General features: G+C 34.5%; 1 long non-coding RNA gene across 1 annotated transcript; it reads left to right on the plus strand.

The window, feature by feature from the left end:
• Positions 1-613: 613 nt before the first annotated feature.
• LOC148846122 (uncharacterized) lies at positions 614-5461 on the plus strand. The gene is made up of 2 exons (XR_016101750.1): positions 614-808; positions 5017-5461. It is a non-coding gene; the product is annotated as an uncharacterized LOC148846122 (long non-coding RNA).
• Positions 5462-17050: the final 11589 nt, after the last annotated feature.

A 17050-nucleotide genomic window follows, 5' to 3' on the forward strand; every position in this document is an offset into this window, starting at 1 on the left:
AAATCTGAATGCAGAGAATGTTGTTTTGAATTCTGAATTCTGAATTCTTAAAATTATCAAATATCCATTTTGACCCCATATATGAGAATTTATATTTGTCTTTTTGGGGGTATCATTGGAAAACAAAAAATTGTATAGTTGCACTTTAAGAGATAAGTTAAAAGATTCCTCTAAAGAGATAAGAATTAAGAAGAAATTAACATGCCTACTTGCCACTGAGATTTTATATTTGTCTTGCGATGTATATATATTAATCTCTTTATTGTCTTATAATGTGAGAATACACAATTAAATAAAATAGAATCGGGTGAGGGAAAGATTCATATTCCCTCCAAATATAAATGTAAAGAATTGGAATCACCCTAAACCGAATTGGAATTCCATAGACGGATATCATTTGCAGCCGTAACAACTTTGGACTATCCCTTTCATAATAACAACTTAAAATAGAAAAAGAAAAGAAAAAGAGAAGGTAATTATCTTATATTAGGCTTTGAAATGTCAACGGACGAAGAAAATTTATGGTGTCAATAAAGGAATCTTTAAATGGTCCACACAGGTCAACGTGTCATATTGCGCTTGTATTTCTGACTGTTTTTTTTTTACTTTTTCTCTCTCAATACTCATCTCCTGCATCGATCTAACTTGTGTTTTCCCTTGAACTGGTTCTGATTGTTATTTACGTGTATTCGCGAAAGATTCATAGTTGAGACACAAGATGTCAGAGAGACAGACTGCTCCAACAGCACCTAAAGAAGCCTTGCGTCAAGAAAAACCATCAAAGAACATTCCACCGGATCCAGCAAAGGTCTTTCTTAGATTATTTATCTCAATAACAAAATCTCCTATTGATATAATTTTACTTTCTTGTCTGACCTGTTTAGCCTGTTCTTTTTTTTATTTGCTAGTTGTCTGTTCTTGATCACTTTGGGGGCGTTCTATAATTTTACTTTCATTTGTTTTTGAAATCGCTACTTGAACTCTACTTTTGTTTGTAATGGAGAAAATAAGTTGGTTTTGTTTAAAAAAATAATATGTATTTTTAAACGAACAAAATATTGGTTTTTAAAACAAAAACAGTTTTAGTATAGAAATTATATGATTTATGGAACATGGTGTTAAATAATTAGATGAAAGCATGTTTTTGAAACTGGATTTAAAAACATGTTTTTTGTTTTGTTTTGTTTTTGTTTTAGGAAACAATATGTTTTTGAATGAAATGGTTTTGATTTGTTTTTGGAACTGATAATAAGAAAAACAATTCATGTTGTAGAACACCCCCTTTGATGTTATGCACACCAAAATAATATTGTTAATTTTCTTCCCAAAAGATAAGAAGGATTATATATTTAATCAATTGCAGACTCTCTCTCTCTCTCTCTCTCTCTAAGATGATCTAAAACTAATTAAAAATAGCTGATTGCTGCTGGCATTAGCGTGAAAAGCTTGGCGTTAATAAAAAATCACATTTCATGATCAATAAAAATCAAGACATTCATCATTTTAACTTTCTTTAGGCTCAATTTGGAAGGAGTACAAAAAACAGTGAAAAGCAACTTATGAACATGAGGACATTAATTAAGGCATTGATTAATGGATTCTTAAATTAATTGTAAGTTAGGGATCCTCTAGGGTTTCTTCTAAATTTGAATTTCAATAACATTATATTAAAACAAAACGATTTAAATTCACTCCTCTACTCCAGTCCAATTTGATATGATCCAATAATATTTAAACATTTACATTTGTACTTATATCTACATAAAATTAATATCATCTATCAATAAAGTTTGTTGAATGTCTTATATATAGGGTAAGAGACTTAAACCTCCCATCATTTATATGCTAAATACTAAAACACCCCCTCCTTTGTCAAATTAGACTAAGACCTCCCATGCGTGGTGACGTCATCAGACAAAAGCCTCCACTATGTTAACATTCCATCCAAATCTTTTAGCATTTGACATCATGTGGGAGTTATTTTTTCTTAAAACCAACTTTTGTCCATTATAGCCCATTGTTCTGTTCTCAGTGTGTCAGTCTCATACCCACATCTGCACCCCACAGAGGGTGCCCCAGAAATGTCCCACATGCACTTATCAGCATGTATCAGAAACATCTTCCAAAATTGTCAGTAGAAGATGTTCTCAATACACGGTTGGGATATATTGTAGGGCATTTGTGGGGCGCCCTCTATGAGGTGCAGATGTGAATTCAAAACGTGATAGAAGTCTAAACTCCCTGTACCACACAACTACTAACATCTCCAATCCACAAATGGCCGCCTCTCACCAGCAACACCACTACACTTTTTATTTTGGTATTGCCACATTGCTTATTTGGGTCGAGCGTTGGCTTTTGGCCAGACATGACTGCATCTGGCTTGTAGATAGAATGGCAGCACAACACTATATTGGAGGTTGCTTGGACTGATTTCTTAACCTAAGTGTTTAATTTTGTGGGAAATCTAGAGGGTTTCTATATCAGTGGTTGAATCATTTACCCAAAATAAACAAATAAATAAGTTTGTGGTTGAATCATGAATGGGTTGAACGTACCAGGATTGAGAATTTGAATGATTTCTAGCAAAAGTTTAAGAGATGAGTTTGTACATCATATCGATATAACAGTTTACTATGATGGTTCAGTGAAGGGGAAAGTAGCTACACACGACTAAAGAATAATGAAAGATAAAGGAGAATAATGAAGGAGAAACTCCAGTTTGGAATCACAAAAAAGGATATTTAGAATCCCAGTTTCGGTGGTTTCTTAAATTTAAAGAATAATGAAGGATAAAAGAGAAGGGGAAACTCCATGTGCAGCTTGTAGTGAGACACTCTGGCCTTCACACACTCTTATCTTTATAATTATATATAGAGATAACACTTTGAAAAGTTGTGCTCATCATTTTTGCAGCTTAGATAAGTATTTTTAGGTATACACTAGTAAATATAGACGTGCATTGCATGTGATGACAATTTCAAATGATGTCATAATTTCGGTGTTTTTATCAAAACAATATAACAAAGAGAAGTAATTGACGCATGGATAGTGGATTTATTGTCTTTCAACCTAAATACCTAGTTTTCAATTATTAGTTAAACAGAACAATTGGATTGATTGATTTATCACCTGGACAGATCTTTGAGTATGTTTCAAATCCAAGGCAATTCGTTGCAGAAAAAAAAAAAAAAAAAAAAAAAAAGCCATTGACATAGTATGTGTTTGGAACTGTGGATATTTACTGATTAAACGTTTTCTACTTTGGAAAACCGAGAAAAGCAATGATGAACCTGTTTATTGACACTTAGGTGTCATTAGTCACTACATCAGCAAAACAATGAATAAACACCTATACGTTGGGAGAAGCACTAAAATGAAGCTTCCCCCAATGGTAGGTAGACACATAAACCGAAATCTACTTTTCCAAGCCCCTATGCGTACGGATTCACATAATGGGGGAAATGCTCAAGTGGCGCCTATATGACAGTGTTTATTCAACAAATGCCCATGGTTCAAAAAACATGCATAGTCATCAACGGTAATTGAAACATGGAATACATGTTAACTAGTTGGATTGTTCTACATTTACCATCAAACTACAAGAAAACAAAACAAAAACAAAAACACTAACTTAGTTGACAACATGGTGACTTAGCTACTTGAGCCATTGAATCATTTGACTTAGTAAGTGGGGCTGTTGACATGGTTTCTCTTTTATTCTAAATATTACATTCTGATGTTCGCATCCTTAATAAAAATAATTCATATTAATTTCCCATTTTCTCAATGTAATGAATATATACTATTAGAGGCGTGCCTAAACTTTTATACAATTTTTTTATATTTGAATGTTTTGCATTTCTATTTTTTAACTTTTATTACTTAATTATGCATCATGGCTTGACCCATTTGACCTAGACAATTAAATGGCTAACCCACCACCTATAAGGTAAAACCATTTTTCTCTTGGGTTAATTTTAAATTTTGTGTTCCATTTTTATCATTAATAAAAATAATTCCTATATTTCATACTTATTTTTATTTAATATAGTTAATATACAACATCAAAGATGTGTTCGAATGTTCTCTACAACACTTCTATAGTTTTCATTGTTTTGTGTGTTTTTTAAATTTTTTAAATATTTAACATTGTTAGTTGATCAATTGGACCTAAAAGGTTAGATCATTGACCCACTACCTAGATAGGAAAGTGACTTCATTATCAAATTAGTTTTAAATTTTGTATTTCATTTGCATCATTAATAAAAATAATTATAATTTTTCATACTTATTTTTGATTAATATGAGTATTAATTAATATTAGAGATATGCCCAAAATTTTCTATGTTTTTATATTTTTTGATTCCTTGTACTTTTTATTTTTTTAAATATATTATTTAATTACGAGAATCACGGGTTGACCCCTTTTGCTCATTGAAACCCACCACCTTAATAGGTAAATTGTTTCTTTTCCAGACAGTTTGAACATGGTATTCCATTTCTGTAATTAAAGAAATACTTCTTATTAAAGAGGCAGCCTAACGCATGAGGTTCCCACCAATGCGGAGGGGGCAGTTGTACGTAGCCTTACCCCTGCACATACCAAGGGGCTGTTTCCAAGATTTGAACCCTAATTACCTAAGTTGCAATGGAGAAATTCAACTGTTGAACCAAGGCCCACCCTCAATAAAAATCATTCTTATTGATCATAGTTATTTTTTGTTTAAATGATGAACATATAATATTAGAGATGTGTTAAATACTTATTTTTTTTTATTATATATGAAAATTATTGTGCATGGATTTAATGAGTTGAGTTTAGCAATGAAAAACAAAGATAACATGCATATAATATTCAATGAAAGATAATGGAAATTAATACCTTTAATATGGAAATTAATAAGAGTGAATAGAATGATTTGAAGAGTATTAATATTCAAATTATGTTTTGCCCTCAGAATATATAGATAGATAGATATAAATATTTATTTATTCTTGATTTTTTTATCTCAGCTCATTGGTCATGTTAGTCATGATGAGCTATGTGATACCATGCATGAGAGGTTGAAGTATCTTGATGGAGACATGGAGGATGATCTCTACTCTATTTCTATAGCAGGTTTGCAGATAGAGCAGCGCAAGTGAATAGTTTTATTTTTTTGAATTGATCGGTTCGTTGAAGATCCCAATCTTCTTGCTGGTGTTTGATGCACTATATAGAAATTTGATGGTAAATAGCACAACATTTGGTCACCATTTCCTTTGCTATGGTGCCATAGTCTTTTGTATCTATTAAATAAAGAATTATGAATTTGTATGTTCAAAACATATAGATTAAGAAGGAACATGAATCACAATGGATATGACATTAAATACCGAACCTTATATATTTGGGATAAGGTTTTGTTGAATTGTTTATATGAATTGGAAGGGAATTTCCATTCAAAATTTTGTCAAACTTGTGATTCTTTTTAATAAAAAACCAATAATATAAATAACAATGATATTAGCATCAATTGTAATAATCTATAGTGGACCCAATGGTCTTGGATGGATGGGCATTTTGGAAAACTCGCTGTCGATCGATCCATGTTAGACCAAGAACCGAAGGCCACACTACTAGTTGGACATCTACCAAGATTTACCTTGGCCCCGCATCTCTCACGACCCGAGGACTGAACAAGAATGTCCTAGATTCCTCGGTTCGGTTATGGGAGTCATCTCCCAACAACACTGGAACTCCATGCGGAACAATATTCTCACTCCTCTTCTGTATAAATATCAAGACGCTGTATAGACTAGGTACATGCATTCTAGCCCTATTTTTTATTAATTTCGTCTTTTACTTTCTTTATTAGCGGGGACCCGTGGATTTTAGTAAATGTTCATTTATTAAAATATTCCTTATAGTTTTATGGATTTATTAAAATCTACTCTATATTTAGCATTTTATTAAAACATCACTTATAATTTACAATGGATTTAATCAATCTTTTATTATATGATAGTGGAAAATGATAGTGTTGACCCTAATGTTCATTTAAATAAAATTAATCAAAAGAAAAAAAATAAAAATACCATTCTTGTCTTTAATAAGACATGGGCAACCACTCCATTGACTATATTTGGTCAGTATACAAAAAAGTGTTAAGGGTATTTTTGGAATAAAAATAATGGGCCTAATGGAAAAACAAACACTCCTTAACGAAAGGTTGATTAAGTAAATAAGTTAAAAAATATATGGGATGTTTTAGTAAAATGAAAACCATAAGGTAGGTTTAAGTAAATATGTAAAATTATAAGGTGTGTAGGAATGGCAACAGGGCAGGTTCGGGACAGGGATCATATTCCCCATCCCCAACCCTAATTCTGAAATTAACCCCCATCCCCGATCCCCAACGGGGATGGGTTCCCCCTAGGGACCAGAATCCCCAAAATGTTTTCAGATAATAGTATTTTTTTTAAAACTAAATTTATTTAAGATAAATAAAAAATTTAAATTATAAATAATGTTTTAAATATGTTTTGATATATATATATATATATAATGTAAATAATATAATAGTATATTTAATATAAATAGGGATCAGGGAGGGGCGGGGACCTCAATCCCCATCCCCATCCCTGACCCTGACTGGGAATTCTTATTAACCCTTGTCCCTACCCCTGCCCCACCAAAACAATCCCCATCCCCGGCCCCATCGAGTCAGGGAAGTCAGGTCCCTGTTGGGGATGGGGAAAATTGTCATCCCTAAAGGTGTGTTCTAGTAAATGACCCTAATAGAAACACATAAGAGTATACAATTGTTTTATATTTTCAACTTTTTAAACAATTAATAATTTTTCATACTTAATATACTACTTTTAATAAAATTTTTATAATACAAAAATAACAGTAATTAATTTCAATTAGGTTTATTCATCAAACTGATGAAACCGACCAACTCGATTAACTCAACCTGAGTCGGTTAGTTTTCTAGTATTTTAGGTTGGCTTTGGTTAAAAAATTTCCCAATTCGACCAAGTTGGATTAGTTTTACTTTGGCCATTCGTAAATCAACAAAAATTGAATGACCTAACCATGGATATATAATTATATTTTATATTTTAAATATAATTTTTAATATGGAAAAGTGGTAAATTTCCCATATTTCTTAGTCTAAAATGTTTTATATAATAAATCTAATTTTTAAATTTATTTTTTAATAATTGCACTGTAATTTTTAAAATTAAATTTAACTTTTAAGTTTAAATCTTTGGAACCGACCAACCAAATCAAAAAATTGACCCAAAACGGTACAACTTGAGTGGGTCGGTTTTCACAAAATGTTAGTTGGTTTCACTTGACCAACAACCTAACCTGACCTGGTCAATTTGGTTGGCCAAATAGCCTACAACTGAACTGAACCAACACATGAACACTCATAATTTTAGCTAAATTAATAGTCTGATCTGATAAAAACAATAGTTTAATCTACAATAATTATTGAAATTTTATAGCAAAAATACACAATTATTGAAAATATATTGATAGTGAAAAATACAATAATGATAGAAATTACAAAAATACAATAAGTACTAAAAATATATTAACTTAATAAATATTATAATCTCAAATAATAGTTTAATCTCTAATAAATATTAATCAATAACTTATAACAAAAATACAATAAATACAACAACTAAAATAAATTAAATTTACAAATTTCAATAACATTAATTTAATCTCCAATAGTTATTGAAAGTTTTATGTTAAATAACAAAACAAAATAAATTTATACATAATTATTGAAAATACATTTATCACAAAAAACAATAAATAATTACTGAAATACAATAAATACTAATTTTACTATATATAATTATGTCATAAATATGATTAAGAGTTTAAAATTTTTATTAATAAATATTAATTTTTTTGAAAGTTATTTTCTCGAATTATTACTTGATATAAGTAAAATTAATTATTTACAATATTATGTAAAAATATGAAATTATTAATTTCAATATTATGTTATAATTATTTTTCTACATTCTAGAATTTTTTAAATTTATTACACAATTTCTTTATTTTAACTGTTTAAAGTCTAGTTATTTAAAATATTTAGTTACTTTTATAGTTAAATAATATGTAAAATATTTAAATTTTAAAATATTAATTATTTATTGAATTTAATTATCCATAAAATCATAATTTATACTATTATTACATAATTTCATTATTAATTTTGTAATATATTAAATAATTATTTATTTCAATATTATGTTATAATTATTTTTCTACTTTGAAGAAATTTTTTAGATTTATTATATAATTTTGTTATTTTAACTATTTAAAATCTAGTTATGATAAATATTTAGTTATTAAAATAATTAAATAATCTATAAAATATTTAAACTTTTTTGTTATTTGAATTTTATTTATTTAAAGCTATTAGATGTTATTAAATATTTGAGAAACATTTAAATTGATAATATGGAAAAACATAATTTAAATTGTTAGTACATAATTTCGTTAAATATTTTGTAAAAAGATAAAATTATATTTTGTGTTTTAATAGATATTTTAAAGTTATTATAAAATTTTTTTAGAATATTTAAATAATTCTTAATTTTTTTTTAATCCAAACTTTCTATATATAGATATAGATAAAAAAAGTAGGGGAGAGGATAAATAGGATTTAGAGATAATTTAGGAGAGAAACTCTCTACTAAACTAGTGATCTTTTGTAGATAAATAGGAACTAGAGATAATTTGGGGAAAGTGGGGGAGGTAGTTTAGGAGAAATTTTAGGAGAATAAATTATTTAGGTCATTGGGAAAGTGCATCTCTTTGGTTTCAAAAATGACATGGAATTAAAAAATAAAAAAGGAGAAAAAAGGAGAAAATTTTCTAGACTTCCTTGTTTTAATATGTATATATATATGTATATATTCTTTGTCCAAGCTACCTCATATTGCTTTATTACCACTTAGTCTAGTTATTGATTTGCCTCAAAGAGTTCTCCCCCAAGGATACACCTCAGGCACTTTGATAGTATTTGCAGTTGCAACCACTTTGGAAACAATTTGGTTTAGATATCCTCACATCTACTAATCTGATTCTTGATCTCTCTCAAATTACAAGTTTTAACAAAACTAGATTGGTTTTGATGAGGGGTAAAAGTGATCTGCCAGTTATTCACTACTATGTAGGCACTAAGAACTACCTCGAGCAAGCTCGATATCATACATGGTAGGACCTCGGAAGAATGTCCTTTGGTAGATTGGCTTATGCCACCCAAGCAATGTTGGTCCTGCTTGAAAGCAAATTGGTGGACTTGACTGAGTTGGTTTGCAACAGCCTCAAATTATCTAATACGTCCCAAACAACCGGAGACCCGACGAGCTATCCGACCTCATAGAGACTGACTTGCAAAGAATATCTACCTTGATCCCTTCGAGTCACTCCCCTAGATATGCATTGGACATGCCACCCATGTAGCAACGGTTACCTCGATTCCCCCGTTTCTTAGTGAAACAACTAGAGGTCATGGTGTTCGTTTGAGAGTATTCCCCGAATTTCGGTGGTTGAGGTTTGTTACCATTGAGTATGCCGGGCACGTTCTAACTGAACCTTGGGTACCAGTCCCTCGCCCTCTAATGGTATGCTCACATTCTTGCTCTTACTCTCTGCTCTGATCTCTACAAGTTCTCCTTCCCTCTCCTTTTCTTGCTCTCATAGCTTGGTACTAACTTGACCATTGAAGCTCCCTTGCTCGGGTCCTCCCTCAGGCTCTCTTATGTGTGTTTGCTTTATAAACCCAACTTGTCGACCTTTCCACTTACATCCTAGCTTTTAAGCTAGTAGGGATCGGTGCATATCGTACTACATTAATTGGTGTCACCTATGGGAAATGTATGAAAAGCTATCCCTACATATTTTCCCATCACCTTTTAACATGTCGTCGCACAATGGAAAATAGATGCAACAAAATGCCATTGGATCCTCTTTTAGCAGGTAGCAATAGAATGTTAACCCTTTTGTGGTCCTAGCTGGGGTGGATGCCTAGCAGTTTCAAGAGATGATGCACTACATTCGGGGTATGGACCTCCCCATGCAAGCTTGGGAGCAATGCATGGCTACACTAGGGCTCCCCCAACCCAAAGTACCTGCATAAGAACCTTTTCAACATCAGAATCACCAGCCTCCCTGAGATTAGGATCACCAAGTTCCCTAGAACCACAGCAAGCAACTTGCCATCAGAAAAAACCAATAGCCCCACATCACTAGAGCCAAGAAGTCCTCGCAAACCTGGACGTCAAAGTGGCAGGACCCTACCTACATCCCTAAGGGGGTGGACAACCGAGCAACCACCTCATAGAGGAGCAACAGCTCCCACTCTATGAAAGTTTCCCATTGAGACAGGAGTAGGGTGCGCCCGCCTTAGGCCTTGGGTAAACCCTCCAGCTAGCTCGACCAAAGATTGCAAAAGTAGTCATTGTGACACCTCCGACGTCCTCGAGCATTCTCATCCATCGCCTTTGTCCACTAAGATTATCATCGAGCTACATCTAAAGGACTTTAAGATGACCAACCTGAAGACTTATGAAGGAATTTCCAAACCATTAGAACACATGGAGAGCTTATAGGCCCTTATGCTATTCCACGAGGACTCAAAAGCAAGCATGTGCCTGGCCTTTCCAACCACTTTCAACCAAACAACATGGATGTAGTATTTAGGACTATAGTAGGGCTCCATCACTAGTTGGAAGAAGTTCTCTGTGTTCTTTACCACACATTTTGCCACCATCCAACGATTTGCCAAGACTATGGCCAGCTTGATGACTATTTACCAATGCTTTGGGGATAACCTCCGAGAGTACATTCAGAGGTTCAACATGAAATCTTTGCAAGTTTGAGGACTCAACCAACTATTCAGGTGGCTGCTTCCATCTATGGAGTCTGGGACCACTACCACAAATTCTCCTTGGCCAAAAACCCTCCAAACAACATGAAGGGTTTCCTCAATCACACTAAGAAGTACATGAATCTGGAAGAATTGATTAGAGAGCGAAGCAACCAAGGAAAAAGGAAAAGGAAAGACCATGATGAGGACCATGGGGAAAGCAGCAGCAAGCGAGGCTAGCATGAAAACAGGTCATCATCCAAGCATTCCAAGTTGTTGGTCAAAAAATCCCAGACTCCCTAGGAAAGTACCATAATTTTATACCACTAAATGCCAAAGGGAGGAGATCCTCTTGCAAATTAAAAGGATGGACTACATTAAGTGGTCAACACGCATGAAGGAGAACCCAGAAAATAGGAACCGGGATAGACACTACAACTTCTACCAACCCAAGCACCATGACACGAAGTATGGCCAAGATCTCAACAATGAGATCGAATAATTGATCATGAATGGGTATCTGAACCAATGGAGCGAGCCCCAAGATCAACAAATCACTAGGGTGATCATGGCGATCACTGGTGGATCCATAATGGCCAGATGCAACACCTCAGCCAGGAAGAACTCTATGTGGGATTTGCAACTTGAAGATGAAAACCCTTCGAAGAGGTCGAGAGTGAAGAGGTAATTTCATTCATAGAGAATTGACCTACAAGGAGTCCACCTCCCTCAGGATGATGCTCTAGTCGTGAAGTTGTTGATAGAAAACTACAAGGTGAAGCAGATCCTAGTAGACAGTGATAACTAGACCGATATCCTCTTTAGGGACACCTTTGACAAGATGAAGTTGGATTGAAAAGATCTCATCCCAACCGAAGTTCCTTTGGTCGATTTCAGTGTGGATGTTGTCCGCCCCATTGGGAAAATAAACTTGATAGTTTCAATGAGGACCATACCAAATAGGTAGAGGCTCAACTACAATTTCTTGATTGTTGACTCACCATCACCCTATAATGCTTTTATAGGCTGCCCATTTTTTGCATGCCCTCTAAGCTATGACATCCACTCACCACCTCATTGTAAAGTTTCCAAATAAATAAGGGGTCAAAATAGTTCGGTGAAGGGAAGGGAGATCCATCATATGGATGACCGAACCATGCAAGGTGGTTAGGCAAAATTTCAAAAAATTTTTTTCTCCCTTCCGAGAATCCTATTCCTTAATTTAGAAAAATTGCATTTTTCAAGGTTCATTCTTGAAACAAACCGAACCAAATCTGAAATCAAGATTAAGGGAGGAATATACCTGATACGGAATCCACACAAAAAGAGTGTATCAAATCCTACATCCACTAAAGATGACACGGCTTAGGGTGAGGCAGGATCATCTCAGCAACGATCATGTAGGGCATGTGAGCACAACTTTAGATCTGATTCTTCAAGCAAGAATCAGAATCAAGAACCTTTCTTGATCAGTCCAAGAATGTGGAGATCGAACTAGGTAGGGCGGCAAGAACAGAGAGAAGATATGGGAATTGCAAAAATTGTTTAACAGAAGGATTTCTCCCTCTATTTATAATCCTTCTTGGATCAGCTTCCTAATCATATCAGGAGAGGGTTCTTTGATCCAAATCTTTATTTGGATCTGAAATCTTCAGTGGATAAGACATATCTTATCCTCTTGCTGATCTAGAAGCAGATCTGATCTCAAATTTGCCCATAATTAATTAATCTAATTAGCCCAGTTCAAATTGGGCTTTAGGCCCATTAAGTCATCAGGGACATTTCCCCTTTAATTTGCTGGCTAGCTTGGCTCTTTGTATAGCATGGGACCCTAGCATTAATCTCCACAAAATTCATATGGGTTCAGCCTAGCCTCTGTTACAAGGCCTGGCCGAATTCACTACTGAAGACAGTGAACCCCAGAGCCCATCAATATGGGCTCTTAACAAGCCCAACATTTACACTAAATGGTCCTTAGGTCCAGCCACCTTATGAAGGCCCAAGGACTATGGACTTCAGTGAGATTAGCCCATCAGGTAAAAGCCCTAAATGGTCTTACACTTAACCTCTCAGCCCATAATGATCAAACATTGCCCGACAAGAGAGGACCTCTCCCTCGGTTGCAAGGTGCAATGTTGCACTCTCTATTCACTTGGATCCTAGGAATTAAAACCTTTTTGCAAACAATTTGTGAAACCATAATACATACGTATATCTCTATATAAATATCTTTTGCAAAAACAAATCTCAACAAGTTTGAAATCAATTACCAGTAGTTTAGATTTCCATCAGAGAGAGTGCATTCCCCGACCATTCACTTTGTCCGATAAAGGGGTTGATTCTGTCACTATGATCACCCACTCAAGTGAATTCTCAGACTGCCTCAACATACCTAGGTTTTGACCCTCGCTAAGGATCTCTCTGATTGACATATCAAAGACAGCTCATTCCAACACCTATTGCAATACCATAATCAAGTCTAGGGGTTAGGTATAACTTTCTAGTTGTGCCCATCTATATCAAAGGTCTAGGGCATAACTAGAAGATGGTCCGATTCAGGGTTTCAAGCAAACCCACACTACATGTGCTTCAAGTCTCACCCTTGCAACTGAGATAAGCCATCCCAACTGACTTGGCAGCACATTAGTGTCAGCCTTGGCAGGATAAACCTCACCAGGTCTATCCAACGGCTATGAAGATTCTAAACTAACATGAGTTTCATAAGTGTCCTGTTTAAGGGTAATTACATAGAAACATACCAGATATAACATGAATCAATTATGTATTTTATTCATTTATAATAAATGTCAAATGTACATCAATCTAATTAGATCTAAGGGCATATACTATCTAACAGCTCCCACTTGCACTTAGGTCCAATCTGGTACAAGCCTCACTCCCATACTGTCCATGTGTTTGTCAAACACTTTCTATGACAGTGGCTTAGTCAATGGGTCTACCACATACAATTTCTCATAGATCCAGTGTTGTCACACAACAGTGGAATGGGTGATATTGTTGGGCTCCAAATTCTAGAATGAACAACTTCATTCATTGGGCAACCCTACTTATGACAATGTGCTTGCCTTGGGACATGGACTATTTTTCTTACTATGTATGACCCCATTGTAAAGATTTAACCAAATGTAGACTTTCTATCATCTGGGTCTGATTGGAAGTTGACATCGATATACCCTAGGATCTGTAGTGAATTATCATCGAATATTAGACAAAACTCTTCTGTTCTTCGAAGGTATTTAAGTATGTTTTTCACAGCTGTCTAGTGCTCCTGTCCTAGTTTGATTGGTATCTACTTACCACACTCATTGCCTAAGCAATGTCTAGCTGAGTGCACAATATGGCATACATGATGCTCCCTACGATGGAGGCATAGAGAACCTCTCTCATGCCCTCAATTTCTTCGGAAGTCTTTGGAGACATGCCCTTGAAGAGAGCGACTCCTTGTCTGAAAGGGACAAATCCCTTCTTGGAGTTTTCCATGCTATATCTTTTGACAATCTTGTCAATGTAAGTAGACTGTGATAATCCTATTATCCTTTTCAATCTATCTCTACAGAGTCGAAGTCCTAAAATATAGGAGGCTTTTCCAAGATCTTTCATGGAGAATTGTTGCAAAATCCATACCTTCACCATAGTTAACATTCCTACATCATTCCCAATGAGTAGAATGTCATCTACATATAGAACAAAAAATGTAACCTTATCTCCCATTATCTTCCTATAAACACAGGGCTCCAGATTCTACTCAAAGTCAAACTGTTTGACGATAGAGTAAATCGGATGTTTCAACTTCTAGGAACTCTTTAAAGTCCATAGATGGATCAGTTGAGTTTACACACCATGTGTTCCTGACTTGTAGCAATGAAACCTTGCGGTTATTGCATATAGATATCTTCAGTAAGATCTCCATTTATGAACATAGTTTTGACATCCATTTGTCAAATCTCATAGTCATAGTAAGTTGCTATAGCTAGCAGGATCCTTATGTATTTAAGAATGGCCATTGGTGAAAAGGTTTCCTCATAATTGATTCCCTCTTTCTGAGTCTATCCCTTCACTACAAGATGGCCCTTCTTCCTCTTGTAGATCCATTTGTAACCAATTGCTTTCACCCCAGGGTGTGGGTCTACAAGAGTCCAGACCTTGTTGGTTTCCATTGAGTCCATCCCGACTTTCATGGCATCTACCCACTTCAAGGAATCTATGTCCAACATAACTTCCATATAAGTCATGAGATCTTCCTCACTAATCGTGGCTTTCATCAAGTAAATTTCTTGATCATAGCTATAACAAACTAGAGGCCTAGAAACCCAGGTAAATCTTCTAAGTTGGATGTTATCTAGAGCTTGTGAGACATCTCTTACTACTCCTAGGCTTTCCTCATCAAGAACAACTTCCTTACAATGATTGTTTAGGATGTAATATTTTTCCAAGAATTAGGCATTTCGAATACAAAACACCTTTTGCTCTTTTGGGTCATAGAATAAGTAACCTACAGAGCTTTTTGGGTAACCTACAAATAGGCAATGACTACTGTTAGATTCCAATTTGTCAACATATTCTTTTAACATGTGCTAGACAACCCCAAATCTTTAAGTGTCTTACACTTGGTTTCTTACTGGTCCAAAACTCATGGAGTTTTAGGAATGGATTTGGTTAGAACCTGGTTTGGCATGTATATCACAGTCTCTAATGCATAACCCCAAAATGATATAGGTAGTTTTGAGTGGACGAGAAGTGAACCGACCATATCCAATAAAGTCCAATTTTTCCTCTCTTATACACTATTTAATTGTGGTGTAGCAGGAGGAGATAATTGTGATACAATTCCATTGTCCTTTAAGTAGTCCTTGGATTCATTGGAGAGATATTTGCCTCCTCGATCTGATCAAAGGGCCTTGATTTGTCTCCTCAGTAGTTTCTCGATTTCTTGTCTGAACTCTTTGAACTTTTCAAAGGATTCAAACTTATGTCTCATTATGTCTCATGGGACCACATACATCAATATGTATCAGGTCAAGTGTGCCCATAGATCTTTCAGGCATTCCCGTAAATGGCCATTTCGTCATCTTACCTTGAAGGCAAGGTTCACAGGTTGGAATATCTTCTACAGTTAGAAAACCAAATGATCATCCCTTACCAACCTTGTGATATGATCTACATTAATGTGGACAAGTTGGTAATGCCACAAGCACGTGGGATTAACCGTATCATGTGATATTTTCTTGGGGATTATTTCCAACATAGTTTCGATTATGTTTGTTTCTAGAGAAGGATGGAGGACATAGAGACCATTCTCAAGTTCTCCATAAGTGAGGAATTTGTTATTCAATTTAATAGTAATCGTATTACTAAACAAAATAGAATAACCATCAAAGCATAATTTTGGAACAAAAATAAAATTTCTTCTCAAAGTAGATACATAAAGACTATCTTTAATTGTAATAATTCCTTCTTTGAACTAGAAATCAATAGTTCCTATGGCTGTAGCTACAACTATTGCAGAAGTCCCCAAGTAAAGCATTATTTCTCTAACACTCAGTCTTCTACTTGTCTTGAACCCCTACAATGTGCTACATGCATGAGTAGAAATCCCAGAGTCAATACACTAGGATGTAGAAGTAACAAACAAATTAGTCTCTATGACAAAAGATTCGACATTACTTTCTTTCTTCTTGGTCTCTAGATACTGAGGACAACTCTTCTTCTAGTGACCGATTTTCTTGTAGAAATGACACACATCTAATGCCTTGTTTCTTTTTCTGTTTTTTCGGTTTGCTAGCTTTCTTTTGAGGATTTGCTTTACTTGCCACCTTCAACAAGCATGGCTATCGATCTGTCCTTCATTATTAGTTCTTCAGCCCTCTGCAACATATTACTAAATTCTTAAATGTTAAGCTTTAGCTTATTCATGTTATAGTTCATGATAAACTGATTGAAGGATGGAGGCAGAGAGTTTAAGATGACATCAATTTTGGTGTCATCATCTAGCCCAGAGTGGAGAGCCACCAGTTCATTAGTATAGCCCATCATCTTAAGACAATAGTCATGAACCTGTTGGTTCTCAAACATCTATGTGGTCATAAACAACTTTAGGACCTTCTATCAAGTAGAACGATTCTACTCTTCATATATTG

The sequence above is a fragment of the Nelumbo lutea genome, chromosome 7 (assembly GCF_056320005.1).
Source record: "Nelumbo lutea isolate HS-2025 chromosome 7, American lotus-T2T, whole genome shotgun sequence".
Taxonomy (NCBI): Eukaryota; Viridiplantae; Streptophyta; class Magnoliopsida; order Proteales; family Nelumbonaceae; genus Nelumbo; species Nelumbo lutea.